This window comes from Protopterus annectens, chromosome 5.part0 (assembly GCF_019279795.1).
Source record: "Protopterus annectens isolate FY-2018-M chromosome 5.part0, PAN1.0, whole genome shotgun sequence".
NCBI classification, from domain to species: Eukaryota; Metazoa; Chordata; order Ceratodontiformes; family Protopteridae; genus Protopterus; species Protopterus annectens.
In genome coordinates, this window is record NC_056735.1 from 1,912,609,543 (window position 1) to 1,912,630,170 (window position 20,628).

Below are 20,628 nucleotides of genomic sequence, written 5' to 3' on the forward strand. Positions count from 1 at the left end.
TGACACAATCATGAGGGTGAGGAGGCATTTCAAATAAGAGATTATGGAAATGTCAGGTTGTAAGAAGAGATATTTTGATCTCATGTGACTGGAGTCCACAGCAGTTCCTCCTGTATCTGAAGCCTTTGAGTACGCATTTCTAGTGGCCTCCCTTACAACCAGTATTCCAGCTTTCCACTCAGAAACTCATATAGGAAGCAGGCTGGTAGTGGTTCAGCCAGTCTCTTAGAGCAGTTATGACACAGATTACCTCCCTTCCTCTCTCTATCCCTCAGCCTTTCTCGTTATCCATCCCATACTTTTGACTTGACTGGGATACAGACTGAGACACTTCACAGAAGCAGGGGTAAACATAATAGTTACACAGTGTCAGACAATGGTATGTTGGTCATCATAGTGGAGAGGTACAGTGTAGACTCTATCCATCTGACCTTTCATGGGACACCATTTGTACAAGGAGGTTAGTTGCTCTGACCTGCCCCAAATTCAGCAGTTTCTATACCAGAGGTTAAAAGAAAAGATGTGACATTTGAAAGAAGAGTTAGGTTTTAATTTTCTTCTCTTTCTAGTTCCTAAAGAGGCAGATCATGTAAACTAGTTTTGGACCTCTCAAAGCTCAATCTCTGCTTGTGGTTACTCAAACTCAAGATGCTCATGTGCAGTCACTGCTGACTTTACTCCCTCCTCTGGCTTCCTAATTGCTGTAGACTTAAAGGGCACTTATTTGCTTATACATTTTCACAAAGGCTGCAGGAAATGTCTAAGGTTCAGGGTCAGGTCCTACAACTTCCAATTTACTGGACTGTCTGTTGTGCTATCTACTATACCCAGGGTATTCACAGATTTTCTGACACCAGTGAAGACCTTCCTCTGAGTAAAATGATTCCATATATATTTTTGTTTAAATAATTGACTATTTCAGGCCCACCCTAAACTCCATATGGGAGACAAGCTCACCATTGTCACAAAATTACCTTTAAATTGAGGCGAGTCAATCAACCTTTCCAAGTCAAGCTTCACTCCAGACAGGGTCAAGACTTCTCTGGGCAACCTTCAAAATGGAAAAAGTCAGGGTCTGCTTCTTGAAGTAGAACTTCTTTGCCCTAGGCTTCTACTTCAAGAATTATGCGATAGCCTTGAACTTCCTAAAGGGTTTTTGCTATGCAGCTTTTACCATCCTGATGGTTCTGTGAGCCAGATTAGACATAACATGGATTCAGCAGCTTCTGAGGATGTACTGAAGCCAGCACTCTCAATCCCTGTTTATGAAGCTGCTGGTGTTCTGCATCCAGAGAGAGAGAGCATTTATATGGTAGCTGGAACAAGTGAACAAGAATAAAGGAGGACCATTCACCCGGCTACAGACTGCCTAATTTCTCATCTGCCTCAGTCTTCATGAAGAGCACCCACACACTAACTTTTTCAGCTGAGGGTCCTTGATTTCACCCACAAACAATCCTTCACGTTGATCTCAAGTTGATAGTAAATCCTCTTAGCCCTCAAAGTCCATAAGAATAATTGAAGACAGGGGTCCTACAATTCAGTATGGTCAACAGCTTGGCCATTTGGTCCATAAACAATCAGGGAGGCACAAGGTCATGTCAACTGTGTAGTCTGGCAAAGCAGATGTGAGAGTCAGCAACCCATCCTAATCTGGAGATCATTGTAGTATGTCACAGTGCCATAGTATAACTGACAACCTGAGCAGAATGCTGGTGGGCAACCGTAAGTGAAGGATGAGCAACAGAATTTTCTAGCAGTTGACAAACAGATAGGGTCATCCCGAGGTAGACTTATCTGCCTCCCTGGTGAACCATCAATGCCCAGTTTACTGCACAAGACTCCCTTATAGTGAGGCCTGGAATGCTGATACCTTTCCCATCCAGTAGTAAAGCTGGTTCCCATATGCCTTGCTCCATGCATCTAATTCCTTGGGTGGTGGAGAAGTTACACAAGGAACAGCAAAGTATGATCTTTTTATCTTTTCTTTGGCCCAGACAATGCTGGTTATCAATGGTGCTGCAGATGGATCAAAATTCTCCAGCTTTTTTGTCACAGGAGATAGACTTGCTTACCTTGAGAACCAGAAACTTGATGCATCCAAACTCCAAGGGTAAAAGACTGGTAGCCTTATAGATTTGCTACTTATTCTTCTCATGTGTCTTTTCTTCCAGGACATGTTATCCATTCTAAAAAAATGGCCAGGAGCACTAACAAAAAGAAATCATACCAATCAAAATGGAAAACATTTTCCATTTGATGCAGGAAGAAGATTTAAGAACTGATGAAAGTAGAGGTTCCTATCAATCCATTTAGAGCAGGACTGTCTTACTCCTGTATGAGGTGCATGTTTCAGTTAAATTCACTTGTAGACTGCTATCTTCACCTCTAACAGGGAAGTCATTTGTCAAGCAGTTGCTAATGGGAATAATTCATCTATGGCCCCCTAAAGAGTTATCCCTCAACTCTGGAACCTGAATTTCATCCTATAACAGATGATATTGGATCCATTCAGGCCAGCAGGGTCAGTAAGTGTCTATTTTGGAAGGCCATTTTTTGGTGGCATGTACATCCCCAAGAAGGCTGTCAGAGCTGCAAGCTGTAATGTTAAAGCAACAATTCATAGTTTTCCATAATTACAATGAAACCCTCAGGATAGATCTTATTATTATGCCAAAAGTGGATTCAGAGATGTCCCTTAACCAGATGTAATTCTTTGTTTATCCCCAGAACAAAGGGAAGAGGATCCTACATATATTACATAAAAGATAATTCCAGTACCACTTACATAGCCCAAAGTTTATCAGTAAAGCAGACCAAAGGTTTTTGCCTTTGCATATGATAAGTAGGACAAACTAGTAACTACACAGACACTCTGCATATGGTTGGCAGGGTGTATCAAGTTCTTGTAGGAAAGACTTTTAACCTCAGCAACCATTTTTCAGGCAATTTTTACATAGGCTATTTTAAGGTGGTCATCTGGTTATTCTTTCATGCATACTGCAAGCACTATAAGCTGGACATCTAGTCCAGTGGTGGAGTGGCATTTAGAATGGGTAGTTCTCTGGTCCTCTAGGTTATACTTTGAGGAAATGTTTCAAGAGCAGGAGGATGTTCTTCCATCACCCTTTTTTGTGGAGGCTGTAGAAGTCGGTTCCCCATGTGCTATAAACAGTATGACAAAATGACCTTATTTGAGTATTGATGTATGCTTTGCTGACCAGGTTACTCCCACTAGGTCAGTGAATTATTTATTATGGGGAACCTAAGATAGTATTCATACTGACTATGGGAAATGTAGCCAGGGCACTGGTAAAATTTCTCCCTACTCTTTCAGTGTAGCTAATGTGGAGAAATTCCTGCTTAAATCATGAAGGGGAAGACAACCAGCATGGTGGGGATGTGCTGCAAGGCAAGAGTATGTGTGCAGGTGCTGTGCAGGCAGAAAGGGAATCTAAAATTGAAATAATTATTTTGAGTCCTGGATAATGATGTGATATGAAAGACGATAACAGAAAGGGATCCTGATTCTGAGATGTCAGTATCCTGGAGCAGCAGTGACAGATTCCTTTCACAAACCAATGGCTGTATGGTTAAGGAAAGCATTATTTGTGTTGACATAAATGTAGCATTCGGTGTTGGTTAGAGACGGACTGTGCAAAACATGGAAAGTAATTCTGAGTAGGGTAACATAAGTGAATCTGACAGTGAGGAAAGAAGCAAATGCAAACATGGAGACAGATTTATGCTTAAGTTGTGGGGTAAGGCCAACAACCTTCTATGACTGAAATCCAGAGAGAGGACTAAAATGAGGACGTACATGTTTTCGTATGATGCTATGAAGATTTGAGTTACTGACATATATCCTATAGTTAATTTGGGAGCAGATACTATAAAGATTTGGGTTTCAAAGTTGCTGATATATATTCTATAGTGCATTTTGAGCAGATACTCAAGGAAAATCACATTTGATTCAGAAAAGACAATATGCAAGATTATCGGTTTGCTTTCTAAAAAGATTGAAATAACTCCTTGAAATATTTTTTGTTGGCATCTTAAAAGAAAACTGCAGAACCATGGCTTATATTGCTAATACCTCAGATGAACAAAAATGTATGACTTGAGTTGGAAGGCTCAGGTGACTTTAAGTTTAAAGATAACATGATTCTTCATTTTTCTATCATATATACAGTTTCACAGGTAAAATTCATCAGGTAGTTGATATGATATATATATATATATATATATATTTTAAATTGTTCTTGCAATAAAAGAGATGATGGCAGGACACTGCTACGACATCTTCTTCTTTATTAAAAACACAATACACCAAAGTAAGCGCTTTCGGGTTAACAACCCTTCATCAGACAAATAAAACCACTGAACTAAACATTTTTAAATCCATAACCAACCAATTGGCTTTCAATAAACAACCTACCTTTTTTGTAAGGCTGGTTTTAAAGGTACCATCTCATTTAAACCAGGACTTCTATGAGCCATTAATTCTATTATCCACTTTGACTCCAATGATTCTGTAGCAAGCTTTAAATCTCCACCTCTGTTATCTATGTTCACATTGGCAACAGCTTTAAAAAGAAAGGTGTGTGTGGGGTTTAACTCAGTATGCCTGTATAGGGCATTATGTGGATCCTTGTTCCTAATAGATGACAAATGTTGCAGTATCCTTATCTTAAACATATTGTTGGTCTTCCCCACATAAAACCCTGTGCATTGTGAACATTCAGCTATGTACACCAAGTTTGCTGTCCTGCATGTGGCCCTGGCCTTGAAGTCAAAGGGCTGCCCATTTATGGGATTAATGAAAGAATTGTTCTTATTTATATGGGAGCAAGCCCTACAAGTGCCACAGGGAAAACTGCCTATTTTTGTCATTAATGGTCTCAGCCTATTTGGACACTTCTCACCACATAACAAGTCTTTTAAGTTTTTGTTACGTCTATAACCAATATTCGGTCTTGGCCCTACCATTTCCCTTAGCCTATTGTCACTCCTAAGGATGTTCCAATTTTTGTTGATTATACTTTTGATGTCCCCTGCATTACTGCTATAAGTGAAATACATCCTGGGGTTAGCTGATCTGACCAAGGAATTGGAGGGCTTATCCCCTTCATTTTGTCCATATTTCAACCATGGTTTGAATCTACCAGCCCTTTTCTTATGATTCTCTTCAATGACTTGATCTACCAATCTTTCATTATAGTCCCTTTCATAAAAATTTTGTTTTAAACCATGCACTTCCTTATCAAACTGTGTGTCTTCCAGACATATTCTGGATATCCTACCCATCTGGCCTTGAATGATGTTAGAAAACATATAACGAGGGTGCATACTATCAAAATACAGTAAATGATTTCTCCAGCATTCTTTCTTATATAGACTAGAAGCAAACCCTTCATTGGTCCGTGTTATTCGGACATCCAAAAAGTCAATCTGTGTATCAGAATAATCAAGGGTGAATCTAAAAAATGAGGTTGTGGAGTGTAAATATTCCACAAACCTTTTTAGCAATAGTGAACTTCCCCTCCAGAAAATAAATACATCATCTACAAAACGAGTATAGGCTCCTATGTACTGCATCCATTCATGGTTATTAAAGATAGTCTCCCTTTCCCAAAAAGAAAGGACCAAATTAGCATAGGTATTAACACAGGGGGTTCCCATAGCAACCCCCTGTGCTTGTCTATATACCTGCTGTGCTCCTATGAACACATTGTTCTCTAAAACTAAAGATAGTAGTGAGCTAACCAAAGTGATTTGGGCTTCTTCTGCTCCCAAATCACTAAGAATGGTAGCTATGGCCTGTATGCCATAGTTATTGCTGATTACTGTGAATAAACTTTGAACATCCAACGTTACCAGCAATAAATTATCAGAAGATCTTTGTTGATTAAACTCTCTTACTACCTGCAAGAAGCCTCGTGTGTCCTTAAGTATACTAGGAATCATGTCAACATATGGCCTGAGAGTGTGTTCAAGCCAAATGGAGATGTTTTCGGTCACCCAACCTTGTCCTGATACAATGGGACGAAGCGGTGGGTCTATCAGTGATTTGTGTATTTTTGGTAAAGCTTTGAATATCGGAGTCACAGCTTTATCAATCATAAGAAATGTTAGCAACTCATCAGTTATTTTCATGTCAAAATTCAACTTCCTTGGACAACTATGTACTCTATCCACCACAGATCTAACTGTCAAAGGATTAATCAAGACATAGGTGTTACCATCAGAAAGCAATTCCTGTATTTTGCTATTATAAGCCTCCGTATCCAAAACCACCACCGCTCCACCCTTGTCAGCCATTTTTATAACAATATCCTGGTTATTGCTTAAATCCTTTAGGGATTTTTGCTGTGTCTGTGTGAGATTGTAGTATCTATGAAAATCTCTTGTTTTATAATACTCCTGCAAATCTCATTCACAACTATTGATAAAAAGGCTCATAGCTGGTGAAAAAGGTGGTACATAAGTACTGGGATGTCTCAACACGGTTCTATCAGAGCTGGTATCACTATTAATGTTAGTCCCAAAAACACATTTCAATGCCAAATTCCTGCAATATAACATTATATCTAAAACCACTTCATTAAATACACTGGCTCTGCCAGGTACAAAGGTCAAACCTTTGTTAAGCACAAAATTTTCCTCTTCAGTTAAAACATGAGAAGATAAATTGTATACAATACCAACAGTGTCACTAAAAGTCAGTCCAAAGTCTTTTTCCTTTTGCTTGAATCCCTTCCCTCACTCCGCGATCTCTTCCACGCTCCTCGCTTTTTTACGGGTGCTGGAAGCATCTCCAAAAAATGTTTCTGCACCTGTGTGGTTTTAGGTCGTGCTCCCTTATTAAACTCAACATTAACTTTATGTACTTCATTGCCGTTTGATGGAGTTACATCGCAGGAGACCAGGGAAGTATTCGTTGGTGGTTCTATATTTTGTTGTAGCGTCGCTGCTGTAAACGAAAGATTCTGAGTGTTTACAGACTCAGTGGTGGCACAAACTGCAGAATAGGATTTGTGCGGTGTGTTGGGTGCAACACCTATCACGTTAACCGCTGTAATCTTTACTTGTTGTTTCGGACTGTTCCTTTCATCTTGACGTCGGTTCATCCCACCGATGTCAGCTAGGTTGACATTCTCTTTAGGCCCCTTGTAACGCAGCCAAACAAAAATGTTCCCCAAAGAGAAGTCCTCATAGCCTCTCTTTAGCTTATTTGTTTTCTGGGCTCGTAGTTTTTCATTGCTGTCTGCATACGTGCGATACAATTGTTCTAAACGTGACAGGTGGGCAGGTTCTTTGAAATCCCCTTCTAGTTTTCTTTGCAAAACTTCCACATCCTTCTGGAGCTTGGCCATCTCTGGAGCAAAGAAAGCGTTGATTATATCCATATACTTGAAGCTAGTCTGTATGTTCAAGGACTGCCACTGAGCTAAAAGCTCCGGATAGCGGTCACCTTGGGTCGGCATGCATAAGATTCTCATGCCCCGTGGTACAATTCCATATTGCTGACAAGCTTCAAAATGATAAGTTTGCCACTTTAATCTTTGTAGTCTCCCTGTTTTGTAACTTAGGTCTCTTATCAAGTCTTCAAAGTTTTTGTCGGTAGCAGCTGGAACCCTGTTACTAACAGAATCCATTCTGTTTACCATAAAACCCAAATCCAACAGGGGGTTGCTCTGACTGAAAAAGTCATTTGACCTTGTTTGAAGGGAATCTCCTCCTCCTCCCCTCACATCAGTTGTTAACACAGTCGATGGACCAGCCACCAAGTTTATTCACAGTAATCAGCAATAACTATGGCATACAGGCCATAGCTACCATTCTTGGTGATTTGGGAGCAGAAGAAGCCCGAATCACTTTGGTTAGCTCACTACTATCTTTAGTTTTAGAGAACAATGTGTTCATAGGAGCACAGCAGGTATATAGACAAGCACAGGGGGTTGCTATGGGAACCCCCTGTGCTAATACCTATGCTAATTTGGTCCTTTCTTTTTGGGAAAGGGAGACGATCTTTAATAACCATGAATGGATGCAGTACATAGGAGCCTATACTCGTTTTGTAGATGATGTATTTATTTTCTGGAGGAGCAGTTCACTATTGCTAAAAAGGTTTGTGGAATATTTACACTCCACAACATCATTTTTTAGATTCACCCTTGATTATTCTGATACACAGATTGACTTTTTGGATGTCCGAATAACACGGACCAATGAAGGGTTTGCTTCTAGTCTATATAAGAAAGAATGCTGGAGAAATCATTTACTGTATTTTGATAGTATGCACCCTCGTTATATGTTTTCTAACATCATTCAAGGCCAGATGGGTAGGATACCAGAATATGTCTGGAAGACACACAGTTTGATAAGGAAGTGCATGGTTTGAAACAAAATTTTTATGAAAGGGGCTATAATGAAAGATTGGTAGATCAAGTCATTGAAGAGAATCATAAGAAAAGGGCTGGTAGATTCAAACCATGGTTGAAATATGGACAAAATGAAGGGGATAAGCCCTCCAATTCCTTGGTCAGATCAGCTAACCCCAGGATGTATTTCACTTATAGCAGTAATGCAGGGGACATCAAAAGTATAATCAACAAAAATTGGAACATCCTCAGGAGTGACAATAGGCTAAGGGAAATGGTAGGGCCAAGACCGAATATTGGTTATAGACGTAACAAAAACTTAAAAGACTTGTTATGTGGTGAGAAGTGTCCAAATAGGCTGAGACCATTGATGACAAAAATAGGCAGTTTTCCCTGTGGCACTTGCAGGGCTTGCTCCCATATAAATAAGAACAATTCTTTCATTAATCCCATAAATGGGTAGCCCTTTGACTTCAAGGCCAGGGCCACATGCAGGACAGCAAACTTGGTGTACATAGCTGAATGTTCACAATGCACAGGGTTTTATGTGGGGAAGACCAACAATATGTTTAAGATAAGGAAACTGCAACATTTGTCATCTATTAGGAACAAGGATCCACATAATGCCCTATACAGGCATATTGAGTTAAACCCCACACACACCTTTCTTTTTAAAGCTGTTGCCAATGTGAACATAGATAACAGAGGTGGAGATTTAAAGCTTGCTACAGAATCATTGGAGTCAAGGTGGATAATAGAATTAATGGCTCATAGAAGTCCTGGTTTAAATGAAAAGGTACCTTTAAAACCAGTCTTACAAAAAAGGCGGGTTGTTTATTGAAAGCCAATTGGTTGGTTATGGATTTAAAAATGTTTAGTTCAGTGGTTTTATTTGTCTGATGAAGGGTTGTTAACCCGAAAGCGCTTACTTTGGTGTATTGTGTTTTTAATAAAGAAGAAGATATCGTAGCAGTGCCTGCCATCATCTCTTTTCTTGCTTGGACCTAACTTTGTGTTTGGTGGGACTTTGGTATAGCACAAAACATTTTGCTGGACTTAAAATTGTTCTTAAAATATAACTAAAAATGTAGTTTAAGTGTTTTTATTGTTTAAAATATGGGTATTAAATTATGTTGGTTTATTTTGTATTTTTGTAGATCACTCAATATTTTATATTTCATATTCTTTAGAACTTTATTTTAAGATTAATGTGTCAGTCAAGTTATGTAATGAGGCGGCTATTTAAATGCATCAGTGTGTGCATTATTTCAGATCTGACAAAGTGTCAAACATAGATTGAAAGGATATAACTTTATTGTTTTATACAGCAAATGAAGTATCTGTGGCCTAGCAGATTATACAGCATTTTCTTGGTTCTTTATATTTTTTGACAATGTGGTGAAGTACTGTTCTGTTTAATGAAACTTATATACAAAAATGAGACTGAGTCACACAGAAGGAATACAAGGTGAGCATGATCAGGAAGCAGAAAGAAACAAGCATCACTTTTTTGATTTTTAAAAGTAGCAATACAGAAGTTAGTAGTAAGTATGATATTTTGTATTTTGAGGAATACGTAGAAGAAAGTTCTGGGTCAATTGATTAAAATGAAGAGTCTGAGGTGGGCACATATGGAACTAGTGTGCAGGAAAACAAAATGGAAATGAGAAAAAATGTGTGAAAGTGGGATACAACGTTAAGACAAGGGAATATGAATAATTTTGCATATTGTCCATAAAATATTGATAGCTTAATAAGTGATCAGTGGAGTCTAGTTATTTTTCAATGGTGTCGGGACTTATAATATGTTTGTTTGTTTGTGTCTTTTGGCTTTTCCCGGTTAGGGGTCGCCACAGCGGAACTCCGATCCACTAATGATTGGCAGTAGAGTTTTTACATGCTGGCTTGCAGGGCCTGATGCACAACCTTCAACAAAGGAACGCCCATTCACGCATGTCGCCACACAGAAGACGCTCTAACTGAGAACTGAACGGGCAACGTCTAACTGTGAGGCGACAACGCTACCGCAGCACCACCATCGCAGTACAAAAAGTATTAATAAGGAAAAAGAGAGAACAATATAAGTCAGTGTGGAAGACTGGGTTATATGATCATTAGGTATGGATACATAGTCAAGGATAGCTGTATTATGTAAAGATGAGAAAGATGAAGTGATGGATATAACACAAGTGAGGCCAGGCAGAAGAATAATTTTGACAATAAAATAAAAAGTAGAATAAAAAAGGTAAAATAAAGATAGGCAGCCTGTTTGCTTTGTTTTTTTAAATTACTGTTACCTTTGTAATAGTTCTAAAAGATAAAAATAGATGTGTTTTTGATTCTTGATCTGATTTTAAATTAATTTTAACAGTCTGTATCTGCCTTAGCTAAGGTAATTTAGCCTATATTACAGATTCTACTGCATAGTTGTACTGCATTTTTCCTGTTTTAAGTGGTCTAACTGTTGTTATTAAGCCTTGCTTTCAGTGTTGTATCCTGAGTGTATGCTTGGATTGTTCAGGACTTTTCTTTGCATCGGTGCAGTTCCACACCAGCACTCAGAGCTATAGGCCTGAGAATTCCAAAGTTACTGTCTGCTGTGATGTTTTTAAGTACTGTTGCATTGTAATAGTTCTACAAGACAAAAACAGATTAGTGTTTTCATTTCTTGATCTGATTTTAATTTAATTTTAACAGCCTGCATATGCTTTAGCTAAGGACTTTAAGCCTATAATAGTGATTGCAGTTCACAGTTGTACTGCATTTTTGCTGTTTTAAGTGGTCTAACTGTTGCTATTAAGCCCTGGTTTCATTTTGTGTACTGAGCATATGTGAGGCTAGTTCAGGACTTGTCTTTACCCTGGGGCAGTTCCAAGTCAGTCTGCTTAGAGCTAAGGGTCTACTTGCTTTTCCGTCCCTCCAATCCTGTCGAAGTTGTGTTCTTAAGCCCAGTTTATCTGCTGTTGCCTGCGACTTAGATAATTTGGCAACATAATTCCTTCCCCCTCTCCATTTATTGGCTGTTGATAATAAGTACATAAGTATCATACTGCAAAGTCTCTCCCCTTAAACTATTCACCAAGCTGAAAGACCTTTGATATATATATTTTTTACTATAATTAATTTACTGGTTCTTTGTGGTGGCAGAAGAAGGTTTCCAGGCAGCTGTTTTGTATTGAAATTTAAATACTGAGCAGCAAGTCCAGCCAAACATTATTCTAAAATTGAACTCCAAGCAATTTTAGTTACCCTGTGTCCCCAAAGTCATTCTTATCAGTACCATGGACCAGCACTTCCCCACAGCTTTTCTAGCCATCCTGACTGAGATGGATATCTTGACACAGTGTAGGAATTGTCTTACACTGTCTGACAATCATCTATTACTCAAACAGCCAAGGCCGGCCTTAGCTGAAACGGTGCCCTAGGCGAAGTAGTGCTCCGACGCCCCTTAAGCCCCACCCACAACATACTCATGAAACACCCCTATTTGACCCACACCCACAGGTAGGTCACTCCCCAAGAAAGCCACTCCAGTCATTTCCTTAAATCATTTGAATGCATAAGAAGAAAAAGATACCTTGTAATGTAGTTAAACTACAACTACCTTTGTGTACGCGTTTCCTACTGTAAATACCAGAGCTGGATCATGGTCAAATAGGGCCCTAGGCAGGGTAATAGACCACCCCTCCCCCCAGAGCAGCCCCTTCTGCAGCAATCCTCTACCCCCCAGAAGCAGCCCCCTCCCCAGCCACTCCAGTGTTACATTACTTGGCTATTTCTCCTCAGTTACCATAAACACTGTTCAAACTTGTCAGTGTGTATACTGTGTTCTTATTTAATTCTACAATGATTACAAATATTGAAATAGAATAGCATAAACACAGACAGCCATTTGCTAAACAAACAGTACAGTCTCACAATGAAAACAAATTTAGCATGAGCAGTAAATCTTCTCTGCCCTTGAAACTCACATTAATTGAAACAGCATTAAATCCCACATTCAAATAAAATGCATCTGGCCAGTGGAGAATTAAGTTTACCTTTAGGCTCTTTTCAAACTACAGGCTCCTTGAACACATTCTTATGGCCATGCATATATGCATGTGTTCTTTGATTCACCTTCCTGATTGCATTAAACTATATTCCTTGTATAATAAAGCACCACCTGTTAGTGTGTGTTTTAAAGTTGTAGTTTTGAACATTTTTCCAGTAAGCAATGGAATGAAATGTATGACCCAATAATGACAAAACTGCCCATTTCAGAACATTTTAATCATAAAAGGCCACTCAAACATCTGTCATTACAATCCACGAGTATCAGTCAATAAGCACAATCTCTGCAGAAGTAAAATTAATCCAAATAATTCTACATTAGAAATTTGTAACTAATAAAAGGCTGTTACTGCCTAACAACTTTAAATTTCAGTGTCTCATCTCCAAATTCAATGCTTGCTGCCCTTAAAGAATTAATTGCCTATGTTACATTAAAGAAAAAGATACATTGGTAATATTGCAATAGGGAGTGACTGAGAGCCTGACACACAAGTTCATAGTTACTAGGCAGCTTATACAAAGGAGGGCACACTAAGAAATGCAGAACCCCTATCCCCCGTAAAATGCACCAAATAATCGGCAACTAGGTTATTACATACCATACCTCCATTACCACTCAAACTCTTAGCAAAAGAAATCTGAACAAAGCCTAATATAATGGGGGGAAGGCAAAGGCCCCCAAACAGGGACAGCATTTGTCTTGGCATACATTTTCTGAAGGAAATGAAGGTTAAAATTCAAATGTATGACATTTAGTTATTTAAATCTTCAGTGATTTGCCAGAAAAGAAGAATAGGTTTTTCCATTTTGAAACATACAGAGTATCTCCTACTGGTCTGACTGCGACCACTGTAGTGATTACTACTGATATGGCAAATGCATCTACCCGTTTAACATAAATCAACAAACAATTGAATAGCACAATACTGATTAGCTATCGCAAAGTTTTACTACCCATTGCAACCCATTCACAAAAAACACCTTTAACATTTTTTAAGGCAACTTATATTGCCACTCATTTACAGACAGACACACACACACACACACACACACACACACACACACACACACACACACACACACACACACACACACACAAGTACCCATATGGCACTTTACTCTGTGAGTCATCCTTGGTGTCCAGTGGGTCCCCCACCTCCTGATCCCCTTTATAACATTGGTGCAGCTACAGCATTTCACTTTTTATGTTATTCCTGCTGTTCAGTGGATCCCCAACCCCTAATTTCCATTATGATCTTGATGCCATTAGAGTATTCCACTTTTTATGTTATCCATGGTATCCAGTGGTTCGAATCCTCCCACCCCCTGAACCTAGTATTAACACTGGTGGAGTTACAGCACTTTAAAGAGTATTCCCTGATGTCTAGTGCGTCCCCCCACCCCCTGATCCCTGTACTGCCATGGATGCCATTACAGCACTTTAAAGAGTATTCTCTGATGTCTAGTGGACTGTCATGGCCCAATCCCCATTTTACTCATGGGGCCACTGAGGCACTTTAAAGTGCAGTCTCTGGTGTCCAATGCATACTCCCACACCCCAACTCCCATATTGTCATTAGTACTACTATGGCACTTTAAAGAGTATTCACTGATGTCCAGTGCATGACGACCACCCAGTTTGTACTAATATTGGCCCACTACTGCACTTGAAGTGTAATCTGTGGTGTCTAATGGTTCCCCCGCACTTTAATTGTGTTAGGTAGGAATGTGGGGGAGATGGCCATGCTGATCTACATAGCCAAGCAATTTCTTCAATCGCTTGATGGTTCAGATGCCTTCTTGGAAGTGGTTGCAGACAGAGAACACATTACTAAGTAGCATATGTCTCTCCCCCAGAATGGTTTATTAGCATTCATCATGGTTATGGGGCCAGCCTTTTGTGGTGCTGCACATATTTGTGTTAAATAACTGCATAGTACCCTGTAAGTTAGGGTTTATGAATCCGGGAAAGGGAACGTGACATACATGTCATTGTAACTTAATAAACATCCGCTCATAGTCTTCCTTTCCACTGCCTACTATGAAAAGAAAAACAGAAAGCCATTAGCTATTCAGTTTTATTTCTCTGCTAGCACAATCACTAGCTTGCTCATATCCTGGACACATGCACTATAATTGCATCTACTTCTTCTATGCACAGCCTGGCTTTGAAATCATTACATCTTGTTACATGTATCTAGAAATTTGTTGCATAGCACAGAAAATTGCTGCTGAGAACAAGAGGCCAATTAAATGCATAATGAAAGAATATATACCAGATTTTACTACCTGTACCTTTCCTCATTTGATCCTGACAATGTCCTGCATAAATGTTTCCAATGTGAAAACAGAAATGGAACATATATTTACCTAAAATTAGTAATAACATTAAAAATGTCTTATTGAGATGTGGTATGCAGTCTTCCGTAGTACTCTGTTTGCTTTAATTTTTGATTTAACATTTGATTGGGTGCTTGCACAAGTTGTTGTAAATGTGAATGTTGTGCACATAATTTTTTTAAAAATATTTCCAAGGATGTAAGTTTTCAGTTGTAATAATAATAATAATAATAATAATAATAATAATAATAATAATAATATAATTATGAGGTATGCTCTGGCCTTCTTAGGCTCGGTAATGAGTCTTGGCAAAGAGGTCTATTTTAATTAAGTACCAATGCTACTCATACAGTGATTTGCAACACTTAGGCCTGCACGTCCTTTCCCTGCCAGTCGCTAAGTACTTGCTTTATTGAATTGTACAGGGGCTTGCAGACCCTGCACAAAAGCAGTTACAATAACTGGTTTAACTTGTTTTTCTGGATCTGGTATTCCTGAATGTCTAGCAAACACTGATTTAATATCACTTAAATAATCTGTAGGGACTTCCTCTTTATTTTGCTTGCATGCCTGTATCTTAGAATAATCAGTCATAACTTCACACACGTCTGTAATTTTATTTAACAATGCTGTCCTTTTGTCTATTGGTGCATTCCCTATGAGAATAAAATCTGTTATTTTAGCCTTTTCAAGTAATTGTTTTTTATTTCATCTGAAGTGACTACCCAAAGCAGCTGGCTTAAATGTGTCAAAGTTGGGTTATAACATTTTGCATCCTTTGTGTTATCTGACCATCTCAAGGATTACTTGCATAAATTTAGACCCTCTTAGTAAAAAAAGTCTGCATATCATTGTTGGAGCCTTCCTGTGTCCTGAAAGAGTACTCTTCAAACTATCTAGAGATATACAGAGCTGAGTATATTTTTCTGGCACTTCAGAGTTGTGTACTGGTAATTGTTGTTTGACTAATTTTATATCATTGCTGGCTGACTTCAGTATTGTGTACTGTTATGTTTGCTTCACTGTATAGTTTTCCAGATCTCTGCTGAAGGTGTTAGTTTTCCTATACCCACCCTCCCTATTCCTGTGTTATTGTTTAAATTTGGAGGTTTTTGCAGTTGCCCACCCCCACTGTAGATTTGATCTGGGACACTCCCCCCAGTCCCATCTTTTTACCTCATTCTACCTAATAGACTCCTTCTGCATTGTTTTTAGTCATTTTTAATTTAATTGCATTTTTTAAACTGTTTGTTCCAACATTGCTACATACTCAAGTGTGCTAGCTTGCACTATATTTGAATTGTTTTGACTGCTGTTTTAGCTATTTTTCTGTATATATATATATATATATATATATATATATATATATATATATATATATATATATATATATATATATATATAAAAAATACCTTTCCTGTAACTAGTGTAGTCCAGATTCAGATTTGCTGTATCCAGGGCTGTGTGTACGCTTCTGAGCCCCCCAAAGCTTTCTGTGTTGGAGGGAAGCCTTCTAGCTTATCAGTGGGAGTGGTAAGCACTAGGTAACCTATCTACCACATAAGGAGTGGTTCTGGCCCAGAAATTGTAGTTATTGGCCATTTGGGTCCATCTCTCTCAACTTTCTGATTTAAAAGCCCACATTTGCATTTGTTTCCCCCTTTCCTGTAACTAGTTTAGTCTAGATACAGACTCTTACTTTTAGCACTTGCATTTGCTTATTCGTGATAAGCACTTGTTCAGAACTTGTAAGCATTAAATAACCTACTAATTGCTACAGCACTCAACCTTCCTCATTACCTAGAGGAAACAGTTTTGGTACTTACTTTCCTCACTTGCTTAGAGAAAAACAACTCTTGTTCTCACTTTCCTCACTTATCTAGAGGAAAATAGTTTTGTTATTCAGGCATGTCCAAGGGTCAGCTCCCAGTGTTCTCTCCTGTCTATCTGATGAATCTGGACATCTTGGGGCAATGTAGAAATTACCTCATGTACACAGACAACCCTCTCCTCATACCACCCAACACTACAACCTGTGAGAGATGCACTTACCTAGCCAAACTGGAGGTAAAGCTCTTTCCAATCAAGACTGAACTTGACAATCAAGAGGAGAAGGTAAACACTTGCACCACACCACACTAATCACATAATCTCATTAAATCTACACCACCAAAATCCACACATAGAAATACAAAAACATTTGCCCAGGCTCTCAATAATAATCTACTCAAGCAACAGAGACCTCCAAAGCAGAAATGCAAGCAACCTCCACCCTCCAACACAACCCAAATGACACATAGCCCGCAGACTCAGTGTGTCACTCAACCACAGCCAATAAGGCAAAAAAACGTACCCAACACACTAGTCATAGGCGACTCTATAGTCAGGCACACTGATGTCCCACTCACCAGGCTAAACAAGGAGAAGGTTACTGTCAGCTGCGTGACGGGTGCCAGGATCCGCCACATAACCCACGCACTCAGGTCACTCCACAACAAGTGCAAATATGACTCTGTCGTTGTCCATGTTGGTGTGAATGAACTGAGATGTACCTCCCTGGACTACATGAAAAGAGACATGGAAGAGCTCTCTGATCTTGTAGCCCAGGCAGGTATGACCCTAACCCTGAGTAGCATTCTGCCATCACCCAGAATGATGCCGCAGTACAAGGACAAAATGATTGACTTCAACAATTGGCTAAGCTTCTGGTGCCATTCTAAAGGGATCCAGTATCTGTCTGCCTGGGATGACATGGTTGACAGACCACAATGCTTTGCCAGAGATGGCCTGCACCTGTCACCCTGGGATTCCGGATACTGGCTAAGGTTTTTGCCGCCCCTATAGTGCCTTTTTTTAGGCAAGGTTCAAATGACAAATTCACCACCGTAACAGGAACAGGCAAGCAAAAACTGAGGGTGATGCTACTCAATGCCAGAAGTCTAAATCTCAAAATGCACTCACTCAAGGCACTCCTTAAAATGGAGAACATCGATATCTGTGCAGTGACTGAGACCTAGTTTAAGGCTCCAGAGAACACCCCTGCACTACCAGGCTATAACTCATACCACACTTTACGGCCATGTAACCTGGACCGGAACACCAAAGGCGGAGGTGTATCCATATTCATTAAGGATATCCACATCTCCAGGCTAGTTGCTCAGCATAATGCAGCCGAGGTTATCCAAGTGCAACTAACTCTGGGCAAAACTGCAATCCAAATTGTAACTTGCTACAGATCACCCACCATGACACAGGATTCCCTCTCCTCTTTTCTTGATGTACTGGAAAATATTAGGGTTCAACCAAACACCCTAACAATGGGTGATTTCAACTACCCCACCATTAAATGGGAAAACTACTCATGTACCAACTCTTTTGCTCAATGCTTTCTGGAATTCATAAACTCCAATGCCCTGGATCAACTTATCCACACCCCCACCAGGGGTAACAATATCCTAGATCTAGTCATTACCAATATGAGTGACCGGTGTTCCACACCTGAAGTCAATGCCTCATTGGTCCGATCTGACCATAAGCTAATTACCGTAGATATCCACATCCTGCCTCCACCCCCCATTAAGGAAATCATAATAAAAAATTTCTTCAAAGCCAACTTCATGCTTCTTAAGACAGAAGTGGTGAACTTCATGACACCCAAGCAGATGGACAATACAGTTACAGCTACTGAATCCTACACAATTGCTCTTTATAAGCACTTACATGAGTGCATGGATCATGCTATCCCAAACAGAAACAAGACGCTATCCTCCAAAAAAAGGAATCCAATCTAGTGGTCCCCTGCCATAAACAAACTGTACAACAGAAGGAAGAAACTCTTGCAAAAGAGAGTAAAATCCCATGAGTGGAGGAGCTCCCTGGTCAGCCTCAGTAAGAAGCTGCAATCCCTGATAAAATCCTCTAAAGCTAGTTACGAAAACAAAATTGCTACTGATTCTAAAGACAACCACAAAGCATTCTATAGCTATGTCAAGAATGTGAATAGCAACACTCAGATCTGCTCTGAGTTACAGCACAATGGCACTAAATATACAGACCCAACTGTTGTTGCCAACATCCTGGCAGATAGGTTCAGTGCTAACTTTATCCCCCTCTCACCCCCTAAAGAGCCCTTCTCTATACCGGAAGAATACAAAGTTCCTGTAATCACGGCTGCACAGGTAAAAACCACACTATCCAAAGCCAAGAACACAGCATCCATGGGATCAGACAACATCCCACGCTGCATTCTATATGAACTACAGAATGAATTGGCACCCAAACTAAGTACCATGTTCAATCATAGCCTCACTTCAGGCTTTGTGCCTGCTGAATGGTGCATAGCAACGGTTATCCCACTCCACAAGGGGGGAGCCACCACGGACCCCGGGAACTACTGCCCCATTAGCCTGATGAGCCTGGTCTGCAAGGCCATGGAACGTATCATCATGTAACTTATAAACAAAGACATTGGTAATCTCCAAACTCTGGACCCCATGGTTTGTAAAAGGCAGATCATGTCTCCTAAACCTGATAGACTTCTTTGAAGCAGTCACCAAAGCCGTAGACAAGGGTAAGGGGGTTCACACAGCCTATCTAGATCTTGCCAAGGCTTTTGACACCAATCTCCACTCTGGAATTATAGATAAACTCACTAAACTAGGTATAAATCCCTATGTCACAAGATGGGTTGCCAACTGGCTCAATGACAGAACCCACTCTGTGAAAGTAGCAGACTCCAAATCCGACTTCAGACCAGTAACAAGTGGAGTACCACAGGGTTCAGTCCTTGGTCCTCTCCTGTTTGGTATTTACTTCTCTGAAGTACAGGCTAACACAGAAGGTCTCTGGCTAACAAAGTTCATAGATGACTGCAAACTAGGAGCCATAATTGAAACTCCTAATGATGTGGATATCCTACAATTGCCTCATGTACACAGACAACCCACTCCTTCTCCCACAAAACACAAATACATGTGAGAGATGCAACTATATAGCCAAACTGGAGGCTGAGCTCTCTCAACTCAGGACTGGCAAGACCAGACAGGAGAAGGAAACCACGCACACCACAAACTCAGTTTCACATAGAACTATCACAACTGCAAAACAAACACATAAACACACAAAGACATACTCGGAGGCACTGATCAAAAATCTACCAAAACTACAGAGGCCTCCAAAGAAGACACCCAAGCAACTGCCACCTCAAGACATAAGACATGCAACACATAGTTCTCAAAGTCAGTGTGCTAAACAGTCACAGCCCTTAAGGCCAAACACAATGCCAGACACACTTGTTATAGGTGACTCCATAGTCAGACACACTGACGTCCCACTCACCAGACTGAACAAGGAAATGATCACAGTAAGCTGCCTGTCAGGCACTAGAATCCGCCACATAACGCAAGCACTTAGGTCACTCCACAGCAAGTACAAGTATGACTCAGTCATTGTCCATGCCGGTGTGAACAACCTGAGACGCACCTCCCTGGACTACATGAAAAGAGACATAGAGGAGCTCTCAGATTATGTAGCCCAGGCCAGTATGACCCTGACCTTGAGAAGTATCCTACCCTCACCAAGAATGATGCCACAATACAGAGACAAAATGATCAGCTTTAATAATTGGCTTAATTACTGGTGTCATTCTAAGGGGATCCAGTGTCTGTCTGCCTGGGATGACATGCTTGACAAGCCACGCTGCCATAAGGGACGGCTTGCACCTGTCACCCTGGGCTTCGGATATTGGCAAAGGCTCTTGCCACCCCCATAGTGCCTTTTTTAGGCAAGGCTCAAATGCTAAACCTACCGCCCTAGAAAACAAAAAATGGAGAAAAACTAAGGGTAATACTGC

At 40.0% G+C, this 20,628-nt stretch overlaps 1 pseudogene; it reads left to right on the forward strand.

Moving 5' to 3' along the window:
• The window catches only part of LOC122802435, a 221,390-nt pseudogene that overhangs the window by 127,070 nt on the left and 73,692 nt on the right, over nt 1-20,628 (forward strand).